The sequence below is a fragment of the Pseudopipra pipra genome, chromosome 4 (assembly GCF_036250125.1).
Source record: "Pseudopipra pipra isolate bDixPip1 chromosome 4, bDixPip1.hap1, whole genome shotgun sequence".
Lineage (NCBI taxonomy): Eukaryota > Metazoa > Chordata > Aves > Passeriformes > Pipridae > Pseudopipra > Pseudopipra pipra.
This window is the reverse complement of record NC_087552.1, coordinates 5,409,069-5,424,549: the sequence shown is the minus strand read 5'-3', so window position 1 is coordinate 5,424,549 and position 15,481 is coordinate 5,409,069. Positions and strand designations below refer to the sequence as shown.

Sequence of the window (15,481 nt, the reverse complement as noted above, 5' to 3'; positions counted from 1 at the left end):
TGCTTCCCACTTCCCCATACATTTCTCTGAAGTCACTGCTGGGATATACAGCAGAATTTTGTTTAAACCTTTCTAACACCATGACTGTGACTTAGGTAGCAAAAGTATTAAGCCTACATGCCTTAGGAGGAGACAGGATAAATTCTTGCTTGGATACATGATTTATTTGAATGGTAGCAGACCTGGAAAAAATTTTAAAAGGTAACATGGGCAGACATTATACACAAAGGCACTTCAAAAAACTAATAGGACAATATTAAACAAACATGGCAAAGCGTACGTTTGCCTTCTTATAAGGACTCCATCCTGTATCTTTCCACACTCACATCTCACTGGCCTCAAACTGATCACCACTGGCATAACCATGGGGCATTACAGTTTGCCATGCAGGATATGCTTCGAAATTCCAGAATTAGCTTGAAACACTGCAGCTCCATTTCATTCAGCACATGAAATATTAGCAGTCAAGCTGCTCTTAGCGCTGAATAAAATGCATAAGGCACTTGGCTTTTGTTAACAATGCTTATTTTGGATGTGCAACTCAAGCAATGGTTTGGATCTAAATTCACAGTAATCCGCAGTACAAAACTAGGCTTAAAAAAGTTACTGAAGTCCAGATGCTAAAATAAAGCCTTAAGGAACAGCCCTGATTAGCTGGTGGGGTGTAAGTGCTCTATCCTTGGAATAGCTTGGCAAGGAATTGTCGGAATTCCTCCCTCCTCTTTCCTGGGGGGAGCGGATGCTGTAACAGCTCCCAGGAGGACGACACTCCCTTCCTTTCGCCTGCTCGGCTCCCTGCGGGGAATGGGTCTGGATTCGTTAGGCAGGACAGCGAGGGGAAGGCGGGGGGCATGTAATCCTCGCTCTTCACCGGATATGGACACAATCCGAGTTCAAATTATTGACTTGTAACCTCGCCACAAAAGGAACCATTTGAATTTTCGCTGCGTTTTAAGGCTTGTGCAAATGGCTGTTACTGAAGTGCACGGGGCTTTCAGGGCTCTGTGAAGCCAAGATTTGAGAGGAGTCTCAAACATACATCCCCACCTTCCACTACCAAATCCCTTTTTAAGGGCAGTGCGTATCAGCATTCAGGCAAAAATTCACATATGCAAATAAGTTAAAGGATCATGAAAGAACCTAAAAAAACACTCATTTATTGATTGCAGGGTTTGAAGGGTGCAATAACTTTTTGTTGAACACATTAGAAACTTCTCCCCTCGTTCCCTAGCACCTCACAGACTTTCATCACCCCATCATGGCTGGTATCATCTTTTTCTTTTGGCACCCACTCTTTCAGGTACTGAAACTTGAAGTATTGTTTATTTAGAGCTTTGGCATCACAGCTGTAACTTCAGAACAGAGATGATGAACTTAAAGCATGTAACAAGGAGCGCTTGTACAGCTTTATCTTGTTCTGACACCACACAGACAAAGCCTGACAGTACCGGTCTTCCCAGGCTAATCAGCACAACCTTTGGCTCAAGTCCACAGGCATTTTGCTCATACAAGCAACCTACGGGGTTACTCATTAGAGCCCTTTGATTACACTCCTGCATTCACCTCCACACTGTGCATCCCACAAAGCACACAGAAGGACTAGAAAAGATTAGAGGAAAAGGCAATGTGGAAAGTAAAGAACAACTTCTGGACAAGTATAAAATAAATAAATTAGGGCATGCCAGCTGGCTAAGAGAGGACAGAATCAACATCTGAAAAATAATGAATGGAATGATGTGGTAAAAAAAAGGGAATTATTTACTGTATGTAATAAAGGAAGTCGGGAAGCCTGTTTTAAACTGGCAGCAATTTAGGAACAAAAGGAAGTGCTTTTTCATGAAACAATTACAGTGTGGAACTCAGTGCCCACAGGGGCTGGTTGAGGCAAGGAAACACACAGGTTCAAATGGAGATCAGAGAAATGAAGGATGAATACATCCAGGAGCTGGTCTCAAGCACAATGGTCTGAAAGCAAATGTCAGAATACAATTTGCTGTACAACTCTTCATCGGAAGGTACAGCAGGGAAAAATCATTTCAAATATATACCTCTTTGCACAGGCTCTTTCCCAATCCCACTCTCACCAGCCTCTGCAGGAGACAGGATACATGGTCACAATAATCTCTGATCTAAACTAGTGTGACAGTTGCTCTGTCCTCAGAAATTTCACTGTTTGAGTGAGACTTGTGCTGAACTTCACAGATCATTGAATCATTTTCCATGTTTATTGTTACAGTGAACAACAGGGCACGTTCCTTCTTTCGCTATTTCTTGTTTTGTACAGACGATCTCAAAGTTTGAATCCAGCTCCCTCTGTACAATTCACATCCAAGCAAATATTATGGAAACCAAAGAAAGCCTCTGGAATATTATTCTGGTTTCACATATCAACAATGAAGGCACGAGGGACTATACTGAAAACTTCCTGTGCGATCTGGTGAGCCCTACTTCTTCCTCAATACAGTTAGGCTGCAGTTTCAGTGTAGTAACCCCTTCCAGTTATTCAGTGTAACATCTTTGGTGCTTCTCTTGGCCAGGAAACCACTCAGCAACAAAGTTCGCTGCAATCCTCCAGGTTTACGAGGAGTTATTTCATTTGAACATGGCATGCTCCTTTTGTTTACCTGCTGTTTGGTCTCATGATGCAACCTTACATTCTTCAGTCACTTCACAGCACAGGTAACACAGGCAGAGGCTTTGGTACACACAGGAGATTGTGGGTTTAACACATTTGTGCAGCCCAGCCATCGGTGAATTATTCTTGCACACAATTAAATAAAAAAAAAAAAACATGGACCAGTTTGCAGGTTTCTCCCTTCCACTCCACTCATATCCTTCTGGCTGGAAACCAAAACAGAGGGAGGCCAAAGCACTGCAGCTGGTTAAAGAGGAGGAGGGCTGAGCATCCGGCGGTGGAACACAGCTGCCTGCCACATGACAAACACCCTGGTACCAGTGATGCACTGTGGGCAAATTAACTGCCACTGAAGATCATCTTGTGATTATTTGCTACTCAGTGCTTTCTCCCACTGCCCCCCCTTGAGAATTCTTGACTAAACATCGGAAAAAAGGCGCTAATCATGAATAATGCAATTCCAATTACAGTACTAGAAACGTTCAGCTCCAAAATATGTTCTCAGTGTTTCCTTCAGTTGCTGTTTAGGCAGTCTCATGGATGTCACCACAGTGGACACACTAGAGTGGATGCAAAGTGATCAGCACAAGTATAAAGATCAGAATTAACTCCAAATTCCTCTGCTTTCAAGGAACCATTTAGTTTAATAATTAAAACCTCAGGAGTGCTTGGATTGTGTGAACACCTGTCAGTGCTCTCTGGAAGAAAAGGTATTTGTTTGCTTATTTATTTGAAAACTCAAGCTACATACTAGCCAAAGGAATTTTAGAAGTGAGATGACAGTTTCAGCTGAAAAGTGAAGCTTCAGTGCAGAACCAGGACAGAGTTTCAGCACTCAGCTTTTGTTGCTGTAGGCATTCACTTTGCTGAAGGGGTGCAGTTAGAGCTGAATACTGCACCTTTAAATTTCCTGCTGCTCTGCTTTTGTAGGTAACTGTACTAATACACCCACGCCCCTGTGGGCCTAGGAAGTCTGCACATTTAAGCTGTAAAAAACGGGGAATTAGGATTTTAAGCATTTCAGGCTGCCCTCAAAGAGCACATTGGCATTACTTTTTGCACAAATGTAGATTATCCAGCAATTAGTGTTCCCCAAAAGGTTTTTCCACTCGTTGACAGTCACATCCAGGAAACATTTGGTCTTTGGATCTAATTTTAAAAAATGTCAAGATTTTTCTTTTTCAAGCAGGCAAGAGAGGTCCATTTCCTCAGCTCTCTCCAACATTTGTATCCCTGCTTGGAAAATAAATAATTAAGTTGTGACATGGCAAAGAACAAGCCAGGAAAACATCAGCCCAAAAGAGGCAAGTTTTGGAAAGCAGAAAACAAAGAATTACAATAGGGATGCTTATATAATCTTAATTACAGAGGATGCTTCTTCCATAACCACAATGGCATACACATGGCCTACAACTGCATACATTGGAGAGAACAGTAGCTATTCCACTGGCTTCTCCCTGTGCTTACCTCTCTCTTATCACAGTCAACAGGGCAAAAGAAATTCATTTCCACCCCCTCCCTCCAAAATGGAAAGGTTAACCATAATTCTAAGGGGAGACGAAAATGTTACCCCTACTATAGAAGGATATCAATCTAAATAACCCTCACACTCAGTAAATCAATAGGATTTCTCTAGTTGCATAAGACCAGCCGCACAGTGTTTGCATAGGGAAACAATCAATATGAATGTCATCCAAATACGGAACTGACAACAGCAGGGAACGTGATCTAAGGGAGGAGATGGGGGCAGGGAAAGGGGCTATGCGAGAGGAGAAAAGGAAAGCATCAAAGGTGTTGGAGTCAGGAAAACCCTTCCAAGTTTTAGTGCCTCAGCAACCTCCATTCATATCTTGAGAAATGTCAGAAATCAGGAAATATTACTTCGGGTTGCATGCTTCTGTCCTGGCCTATCAAACACACGGAGTAGTAACAGCAAATTACTGGAAACTGCACTTTGAACTTAGCCACTGGCAAGGCTCCCAGTCAAACACAAATGTAAAAGTTCCTTTCCTCCGTGGGGCCTCCTGTGTGGGGGTGTCCCCAAAGACGTTCAATAGCTGGTTGCAACAGGTTGGAATGAGGCCCTGAGCCAGAAAAACAAGCCCTGACCAGTATTATTTCCTACTGCCTACGTTGTTTATTAAAAAGATATTTTGGTGTATCACTCCCAGCTTTGTTGGGCTGTATTGGAGGATCAAGGCCCATCGAGGAAAAACTGGCACCATTTTCACAATTTATTTACTCACAATTATTTACTCCTCCTTTTCTTCCAGCATTCTGCCTCATGCTTCCCTGTGTGCACAACTGTAGGTGTAACACAAAGATATATTTAAAGAAGAATTAGAAACAGTCAGACTGGTTGCTAAGCAAAGGCTCTCTATTTCCTGCGAATAGAGAAGTAATTAAACTCTAAACCCCATCAATATTTCTAGCATGGACAGCAGAAACAACATTTTTCTACACACCAGACTTTTACAACATGGTATTAAAAAAAAAAAAAAATCCTACCACAAAGCGTTCAGGAACAGTAACTTAATGTTATTAACAACCCAGGGAGTGCCCAGTGAGTGCAGAAAGGCATTGTAGCTTTCCCCCTTCCGGAGGTGAAATGATCAAAAGATTGGCCTCTTTACAGTCTGTTATATTTCTGTCTAAGAAAACCCAATTTGCACAAGCAAATAAACTAGCTCATTATAAAACTGAGGGGTCAGCCTGAGTCAGATAAACTCTGAAGTCAGACAGCTGAAGAAACAAACTTTTATTTAAGCCACAGCACAGGTGATCCTAAGAGGAAACAGTAAATCCCCACAGAGCCACAACTTCCACATTGGGCAACAGAGGACACAAGGAATGGAGGTGCAGGGATAGCCTAGTTTGCAATTTTCTGAAGGCACACAGCTCACCACACATTTAATCAGAAGCAACAGATCCCAGCTTTGCATTCAAAGGGGGGGAAAAGCAAATAGAAAAATGAAACATCATCACAATGCAGCAAGTCAGATGTTATTGAAATCAGGAAGTCTAATCAGTTTCTTGCCTTTTTTTCTTGTTTTTAAGAGACCAAGATTTCTTCTTATTCTCTCCCCTCCAGGGAAAAACAAACAAACAAACAAAATCCCCAAACAACCAATCCTCTCTTCTTCAATACACCATCAGTCACAGGTTCCATTTTTTCCTTCTTGATGAGAGGAATAAAACATGACCACATCAGGACTAGTAAAGAGGAATTATTTAAAATAAATAAATAAATAAATATACAAACAGACAAATAAATAAATAAGTAAGCAAGCGAGCTGGAATACTTTACCAAGCATCTTGAAAATATCTTTTTCCCCCCCAATAAGTTTAAATGTAACCTTTCTGGTGGACAATCAATAACATTTTGTCCATTTTATGGGATCGATAGGCATTTCACTTTCCAAAAGAAACAAACTTGTATAAGCAAATAACACACTGAACCTCACAGGTGTTTCTAAGAGATTCCAGATCAATAAATCCTGCTTCCAATGAGACTCACAAAGGCACGTATCCAGACCTTAAGGAAATAAAGAGTATTTACAACTTTAGCCTGATATTGTATGTCCTAAGGACAGCACAGTTCATGCTGTACTCTAAGCCTCTTTTTGTTTCCTTTTTTTTTTTTTCACCCTTAAGTGGAGTTACAATGAAAGTTGCTACAAGAGAGATTTATTCCTATTGCACTGTCTTCTGTGGAAACCTAATAATGATTGTTTAACATAAAACTTGCCACAACTTCCGTGGGAGAAAGTACTTCACTGTGTATTACCACAGTCTAATTTTGATCTAAAAATAAATCTCTTTCTTCTGCACTTGCAAACTCAACACATGTAAAAAATGTAACACAGAAGGGCTCTAAGTAATTAATGCTAGATGGAGGTGTGCTTGCTTTTAAATGCTACTACTAGTCTGCATTAAATGATGTAGATTTATTGACAATAAACCTATAAAGTGAAAACTGAAAATCGAGCTATTCCTACAGTGCTGAATTATGTATCCGTGAATCAGACCTGGAGCTGCAGGTGAGCATGTTAAATAAAAGGAGCAGACAGGAATTTAGTGAAGCACAGTTTTACTAATAGACGTTTTAAAGTGTTACCCACATTCTGCACTGCTTGGACTTCATGGATCACTAAATTTATCCCAGAGAGTAACATTAGATGTCAACACAAATTCCACTGCTTAGCTCATTGCAACACACAGTAGTTGAGAAGTTACAGCTGACGCATTGTCAACTGAGAAAATCCACTGAAATCAGGAGTAAAATTTGTTCTAGAGAATGCAAAAAGAAACAAATTACCACGAGAAAATGAGAGTTAGGGCACTATCAAAAACTGTGTTGCTAAACATTTTTCATTAAAAATATCCAGGTACTGACTTGGCACTTTCATCACGGAGATTGTACTATGTGCATCATGCAAGGACATAACTGGTGTTCAGGTTTTTTCCTCACTTTTTTCCCCTTCAAAAAAAACCAAAAGCTCATGCTGAGATTAAAAGAACAGAGCAGAGTGGTCAAGCAATGTAAAATCAAGGGCTTGATAGAAGTTGCTCTGTCATATCTTCTTGTTTTATTCTCCTTGGGCTTGGGGTAACTCATTTGTTAATCCCACCTTTGTTTTCCCCACTTTTTATTTATAGAACTGGTTTTTCTACTGTTGTATTTTAGAAGATTTACCAGACTAATGGTTTCATTGTCCACCATGACGTTTCCTATCACCAAAACTAGGTGTGACTCCATGTAAAAACGTGCCTATTGCCTGGGTAATTTTTCTGTACTTTTTTTAGTTCTATTTAAGCACTATGTATGTATCTCACTTGCACATTCCCTAATTTCCTAGATATGATATTTCCTCACTGAAGTCACATAACAACACAGGCCCACACTACAGCTAGAGCAGCTTTGCTCTATCCTGTCAGAGGAATCAAATTACTAGGAATGTCAATGCACTTCTGAGGAGAGATGGGTTAGGGGAGAAAGACAAATATATTTAGTAAGATTTTTCCAGAGAACACATGTTGTCCCGAGGCAAATGTTTTAGTATGCAGCTGATTTTGTTTGTATAGACAATGAGAGAAAAAAAACAGAGGAATGGTGGGGTTTTGTCTGAAAATTTCCATTCCTTGAACACAATCTAGAGCAGTAGAGTTGATTGAGAGTCCCTCCAAAGCAAATATGGAAGAGCCATCCTAAGTGCTGGAAAACTGTACATGGTAACAGTATAGACCATGCCACACAAGACTGTTGGCTTTCCAATTATTTCACTTTTCACACAAGGGCAAGGAATCAAGTTCTGTTCTTAGTTGCACTGGAAAGCAGATACACCACTAAACTGGCTAGGCCTAATCTCTGATCTGCAGGGGAACGGAAGAAACTGATTCCCTTCCAGAGGAAAACATTCTCTTCTCCAGCAGCTGAGCAGGCCCTGTATGCTACAAAGCATGTCAACAGAAACGGAACAAGAATACAGTCAAAAGGAAAAATAACTGGGGGCTGGGGGAGATGTGGAGAATGTATAAAAATCTCAGCTGATACCATTTCTCCCATACACTAATACCTTGAGGAGTTCAAAGGTTTTCCATGCCTATGGCATTTGGCAATTATAATCGCACAGTAAAATACCTAAGGTTAATGAGTAACCTCTAAAGGAAGTTACTTCACATAATGACAGCAATTTCTCTGAACTAAATGTTAATAATCAGGCCTGTAATACCGTGAGAAGGAAATAGTGGGCAATTGGCAAATGGAACTCTGTTACCTAGTAACAAGTCCTTGAGGTATGAGCCTAAAAAATTTGAGCAGGCGAAACATTTGCGGGCAGGCAGAGCAACTTGACAAGCACACAACACTTTGCAAAACCAGCAACTGTCCGTGACATGGAAAGTGGAAGCAGATGCGGCAAATTACTTCGTTAACAGGCAGTCTGAGGTCCAATTAGTTAATGGCAAAGCAAAGGGAAAGCTGTCACGTAATCAGCAGCAAGAGCAGGGCAACAAAGTTCAGGTTACTCTGTGCGAGCCACTGAAGAAAAGTGGGAATCCTCTTCCTTACGCTTACGTTGTTCATTCTTAGCTCTCCCACTCCTGTGCCCTTTTCCTACCCACCAGGAGATAAGCAGAGCCTGCCCTAATTTTAGACACAGCATGTGCAGGGCCACCAGTGAACCAGTAACACTGCTGACTCAGCAAATACACCCCAAGGTACCACGTTAGAGACACTGCTGCAGAAAGGGTTTCAACACCTTTATTATGAATGGGGCAACACCTGCTCTGATCCCAGTCAGGGTTGCTGCAGTTTGCCATGAGGAAGAGCATCAGAGGATTGCCACACTCAAACACACCAAACAGGATTTCCCAAATGTTCCTTTATAGCAACAAACGCATTGTCAAAATTGTCTCAACAAATCCATCTCCTTTCAGTCACAGTTCAGGAAACCACGTACCCACCTCATTCTCCATCTCATAAAATCCTTTTGACAGGTACAGGAACTGCACAGAAAAAAACCAGAAGTTTTGTCAACCTCCTTCGTACATTTTTTTGTCAGAAGTAGATCACACGTTTTATCTGTAAAGCTGGACAAACCAGCTCTTCACAGAACATGAGCAAGTCCAGCATGTGCCACAACTGAAAAACATTTCCTGCAGCAGCTTTACCCTCCCAAACCCAGCCCTGCTCTTGTTCTTTGCTGATATGCTCAACAGCATGTCCACAACCATGCAAAGGCTTGGATCTGTGTGGTCACTCATGACTCCTCATCAATATCAGCAACAGTGAACGATGCCTCATTTGATCCTATCTCATACTACACACATTTATTTCCAGAAGAAGCAAATTTTAACTGTGCTTACTGAAGACAAACCACATATCTACGTAATGGTCTCATTTTCAGCCTCCAAGTCCTATGCTGGTGTTTTTTCCTAACATTTTGTGGGAATGAAAGTCTGGACTTACTGGCCAGATTGATGCACCTTTATGTGACTCTTGCTGCCAGTGGTAACTTATGGAAAAAGCTGTCAGTATTGCCAAAGTCTCTGCACAGAAGCAAACATCAGATGTTTTGCTTTATAAGAGAAAAATAAATATAGATATTCCTGGCTGAAGATGTCCATCGATTTACAAATAATGATTGCAGCCAGTGAGTTTGCCTGCTTGTTTTAGCAAAACCTAACAAAAATTAGCCTCACCACATTTTTCTTGGTGAAATAAAATCCTGTTCCTGTTTTTTTTCTCCTTATCTTAAAAACAAACAAGGAAATTTGATTCTAAGATGTGATGGTAAGGCAAAAGCAAATTTGATTTTTAAAATTCACAAAGCCCAGGAAATTCGCAGTTAACCTTAGTTCTAACCTGCACTTTCATTTCATGATTATGATTCTGGACAATGCAAGACACTTCAGTGCTTTTATATTTGCATAAATTCAGATCCAAGCTACTCTCTGCAGGAGATGACTCCAGGAAAAGAAGCCACAGTGAAGCAAATGTGTTACCTGGGAAGCCGGGGGAAGACTGGACCATTCTTGCTTGGATGACACACCATATGCCACAGCTTCCCCCAGCTCCACTCGATTTCACTTCTTTCTGCAAAATTCCTTGCAAAAGAAAGCTTTATTTAACATGAAGACAGATCACACCCTATAGCCTAAAGTTAGCAATAAGGCAGAGCTGAAAAATAATCCTGATACTGAAAACTTGGGATCGATCTGAATTTTAAGTCCCTCAGTAAGAATATTTCTCAGGAGGAACAGCAGGTTTGCTTCCAAGTGCTATGCTTGCCACACATGCTCTTAATCAATCTGGTCTAATTTCACTAGCTTGAAGTACTTAAATCAGCTACATTTCCTCTTCATCATATTTGGAATCAGAAGAGAGATAGACAGAAGTGACCAAAGAAAACCATCCCCAGCAAGAGGCACGTTGAAAGCTTTTTAAACTATCAGATCTTGTTGTAGACATTAAAAAAAAAACAACACATATGATTGAATTTGGCAGAACTCAATGTTCTAACTAGTTTCCACTATCAGAAGGAGAATACATGTGCTCATTTAGACACCAAAGCATATCCCTAAATACAGACACAGCTGCAGGGATTGCTAAAACCCATGGGCCAAGTCTCATAGTACTGCTGCAACATTGCTTCTTAACACTTGAGCACGTTCACTTTGTGACTTTATCCTATGTCAACAGGCCGTATCACACATATGACCAGGATGTTATTTGCTGAACAAAAGCCACTAGTGACCAAAAGCACACAGGTAAAGCATCAGCTATAAAACTGGAGAGTGGTACATACAGAAATAATTACGGATTTGGCATTTGCCGTTGTTCAGATATCCGACTCCAGGAACAGAGGAGCTGACTGCTTTCCAGGAACAGCCGAACACCCACCATGGGTCCCTTCACAGCACCCAAAACCAGTAGCAATCAGAGCCACAAAGCGTGTTCTAACCTGTCCAGATAGAATATCTAATATATATCCAACATTCAGCATGGCATATTCTTGACATTTGCCTTCAGGGAAAGCAGGGGAACAGGCAAACCTCATACTGCTTGTGAGCAAGCAGTAGACTTCACGTGCCAGGGCTACACCGAGGTGTCTGGCAGCAGGGTTGGATTGGCACTGGGGTGACCGGGCAATCAGAGTCAGTGCCTGTGAAAGGCTGCAAGACAGCAGGAGCCACTGAAGCCAACACCACTGGGTCATCCTGGGGCACAGCCACATACTCAGCTTTGTTCCTTTCCATAATGGCAGGAGCAACAAAGCTCCTGTGGAGCTGCTGGCAACACCACCTGCGAGTCATTCCTAGAACTGGTACTCTGAGGTGCAAGGTTTGTAGCCTGAGGGATCTGGCAACATCTTGGGTTTGGCAGGCAGCTTGCAAGGTCAGGGAAGCTGGCTGCCCCTCACCTTGAGTCTCACCCAGGCAGAACTGAAGGAGCTGGGGGCCCTGGATGCAGATAGTCTCCTTTAGCACAGTGGAATTCCCAAGATGCAGAGCCATTCAGAAAAGAAAAATGAGGTCACTGATTTTTATTTATTTATTTATTTTAACGATAACCAAAGGCTGCTGCTAGAAACCTTCCCTCCCTTTAGTGCATGCCCATTGAAGACTTCACCCCAGAGGTGGGCAATAAAGATGTTTCAAACAAACTAGACACTGGACCCATGATCTCCACCTTGGCCTGATCCTGACTTTGCATCTACTGCTTGTACAGTAGAAGAACTCTTATCACCAACCAATCTCAAGTGACTCATTTTACACTTGTGCTAGGGAGATCTGAAGGAAGCCTCGTGACTTATAATCCATAGTTAAAACTCCAAAGCATAAAGACAAGTTATCTGGTAAAATGAAAGTTAAATAAATACAGGTGCCTTGTGGTTGCTACTTGCTGATCTGGCAACAGTTGTTAGTCATTTCATCAGGAGGCCCATCTGCAAGGATCTAAGAGTCAAAAGCTTTGATTGCCTGCCCTTTATGTTGTCTGGCTCCTCTTCACTCATTCTTGAAAGCCAATGAAGGCTCAGAGTAGTAACAGAAACCTATCTAAGCCATGCTGTTCCGCAGATGTTTAAAAGATAAATGCACAAACTGTGAAGGAGCTCACACAATACATGGCAAATGTTTTGATTAACTGCCCTAACTGGAAGTCACAGACTCTGGGCTCTCCTAGCATGTGTTTTGGCGTTTAAGAAAGGAAGTTTTTTATGGGGTTTTCTGTGAGCGTCTGTCATCCTGAGGTAGCTCAGAGCCAGGCTCAGCCCACTACTCAGCAATGGGAGAAGGCTGCACTGCAGTGGAACTGATATGGTTGAGCTGCAGGGAGCAGCGGGAATCAGATCCCTTTCAGGGAGACAGCGTGAGGACCATGGGACACTGCACCCACCACTGGGCCCAAGTCAGCTACTGGGGAGCAGCTCCACAACTTCAAAGGAATTCCTCCTCCTTGCTTCAGTCTGCCCAGTGGCCTGGATACAGGGGTCAGGCATACAACCCTGGGTTTGGCCCTTTGGGAATTACAAGCGGAAAGAACCACAGGGAACAAGCGGAGCACGAGGCGGCACACGGGACTTTCTTCACAGCACGCTGGGGGTTGGAGCTTTGCAGGAAGTCAAGTGACATCACGGCTACTTCTTCTCAGCCTTAAAAACCAGAACAACACCTGCTACAAAAGATTTTGTGCCGAAAGAGAGAAACCAGCATCTCATCCACAAAATACCTTCAGAAGCCCAGCAGCAAAACTGCCCCATACACCAGGGAAAAGATTGCATCCACACATGCAACTTTTGACGTTTGCTGCTGAACTTGTGTCTCTCAAATTTCCTGTACTGAACAATATAGGGCAGCCCCAGAGACACACTACGCATTGCAAGGGGTGTTGGCACAAACTGACAGAAACCAAAAGAAATTCAAATTCAAGGCTGAGTCGCTTTCCTTACCTCATCCCATTGTACTTAGTTATTTCAGCACATAATTGCTAACATCCTTCATTGATCCGAAATTCCTGGGGATACAATAAGGCCAGCCACGGATGGATGCTAGCCTTCACTCTGAGTTTACAGGCCTTTGTCACAGCCCCTAGACTGAAAAAGTATAAAGCTTTCAAAGTGTCAGTGACCTAAATACATCTGTGAAAGCCCTGAGTGCATTTGTGGGCGCCCCTCCTGATGCAAAGAGCCCATTTCCTGCAACCACACCAAAAGCCTGAGGCTCCCCTGCCCACGGCAGCTCCTCTTCCCAGCCCTGTTTATTTGTCCTTTTTCCATTTACAGTCATAAAATCATTTCCCCTTCCTCCTGAGCTCTGCATTAGCTATGATTAACTGCCACAGGGCATCCTACTTTTAAACTCTCTGTGCAGCCCCATCGGAGGACTTTGGTGTCAGTGCTTGGAGATAAAATATTCACTGGAGCATAAAAGTTTTATTATTATGAGAGTGGGGACAGATGTACAGGTGATTTTTTTTTTTTACTCCCAAGGTGGGAGAGATTACTGTAACACACAAGAGCATAATGTAAAAGTAGTGTTATGCAAGTAAGAGGAACAAATTGGGAGAAGTGTATGAAATTTATATACATATTGATATCAATATCAGTTTTTTATATAGAGATGAATACTTCCCATTACTAAGGGGAAAGATCAAATAGTAACAGATATTTCTCACACCTAAAACATCATAAGCATCATGTTTTGAAAAACTATTTACAAATTATTTTAACTCATGTACAAAATACACTCCAAGCAGGTCTTTAAGATTATTTCTAATGGTTCAGTAGAAATAAAGGATCTATTTAGCCTGTGTTTGAAAACATTCAGTCCCAATCCATATGTTAGAAGCATACCGACCTCAAGGTGAGAAAAATATTTTAAGGTTTTCCTGTTGCTTTCCAAAAACAGCTCAGAAGACTTTGGCGAGATCAGCGCAAAAGTGACCATCTGGGGTTTGTCTGAGAGAGCAATAAGATATAAAAGAGAAAGGGAAAGAAATGCACATGGAAACAACAGGTCCTCCTTCCTGTATGCAGCAATAACAGATTTTGTTGAGATGGATGTCCTTCATGCACAAATGTATCCAAGTCTCCGGGAAACCTACAATCCAGATGAGGTAAAACTAAAACAGAACAAACATTTGATTTTCATGGACACTGCAAGAGCCTCATTTCAAGTAGCTGCTCACTCCCCCTCCCTCCACTAGAATCAGTCTTGAGTGTTTTAAAAATGTCCCTCTAAAACTCTCTGAACTGTGATGGTCCCTATGGCAAGCAAAAATACTGGGGAAGCACGCATTTATTCCAGAACTAGGTTTTGTGATTTTACAGTGACTTCTTAGTACCCACCTCAGCCTCCTTTTGGTTTTCAAATATTGTTACTACTAAAACTCCTATTTTCTTTTCACACATCAACACTTTTTGGGGGAGGGACACAGCTCGAAGCCTGGCTGCCTCGGCTAAACGCACTTGGCAGCAGCTGGAAAAATGGGTCACTCGCTGACAGTTGACTGACCCCGTTCCAGGCGGAATTGCAGGATGTGTCCCAACGTTTGGGGAACCGCAGGGTTTATTTGCTGTCAGGGCGGTGAGGGTTATCAGCACGGCTGGGAGCGGAAACAGCCCAGCAGGGCAACTTTGTGAGGACAGGGAAAGCTCCAGGAGCCTGAGGCAGCCTCTCTCCCCTCCTTCTTAGGAGGCTGTCTCAAGGCAGGTATAAAACCTTATTAACTTGCCACAAAACGGTGACCAAGCCTTCTGGCACATCACACAGCTGTAAATACACAGGCAAAGTCTGGGGCACCATCCTCCCCACGGGGACAGCCAGGGAGGCTCCGCACACCACCTCAGCCCTTCAGCCCGGGGGACAGCGCGACACCTACACCTTCATGGCAGCACTGAGACAAAGCTGCAACCAGGCACACAGGGCTTTCCACGCCTCACGGCAGCACGGAATTGCCTGCCTCCTAGGCCAGTCCTGGGGCAGAAGGCTGCTGGATAAAGCCCAATTCCAGCCATTTTCACAGAGGGGTTCAGCACCGCCTGGCCGGCTCCAGGTGACCTCAGGCTGGGCGGGTGCGGGAGGCAGCTCAATGGGGGGGAGGAGGCGCCGCCATTTCCTGTCCCCCCTCACAGCCTTGACCCGGGCAGGCGCCATGAGGGGACACACCGGGGCAGCTGCCATTGAGATGCAAATGCAGTCAATGCCTGGCACCATCGCCTGCCCTCCCCCTTATGGTGCCCTGAAAGAGGAGGTGTGAGGGGAGAAAAACCTGTATTATCTCCACCTTCCCCTCATCACCTCTGCTTTCGCCTCACAGCGAGGGGCACTCCCCGCATGAGA

General features: G+C 42.9%; 1 long non-coding RNA gene across 3 annotated transcripts; it reads right to left on the bottom strand.

Annotated features, from left to right (window-relative positions):
* Positions 1-2: 2 nt before the first annotated feature.
* LOC135412698 (uncharacterized) lies at positions 3-15,109 on the bottom strand. 3 transcript variants are annotated; one of them, XR_010429896.1, is made up of 4 exons: positions 15,021-15,109; positions 10,142-14,261; positions 9,101-9,142; positions 3-4,939 (listed from the first exon to the last, which is right to left on the bottom strand). It is a non-coding gene; the product is annotated as an uncharacterized LOC135412698 (long non-coding RNA). The 3 variants fall into 3 exon arrangements; XR_010429895.1 differs by lacking the exon at positions 3-4,939 and having other exon boundaries at positions 8,880-9,142; positions 10,142-10,243; positions 10,945-14,261; XR_010429894.1 differs by lacking the exon at positions 3-4,939 and having other exon boundaries at positions 8,880-9,142.
* Positions 15,110-15,481: the final 372 nt, after the last annotated feature.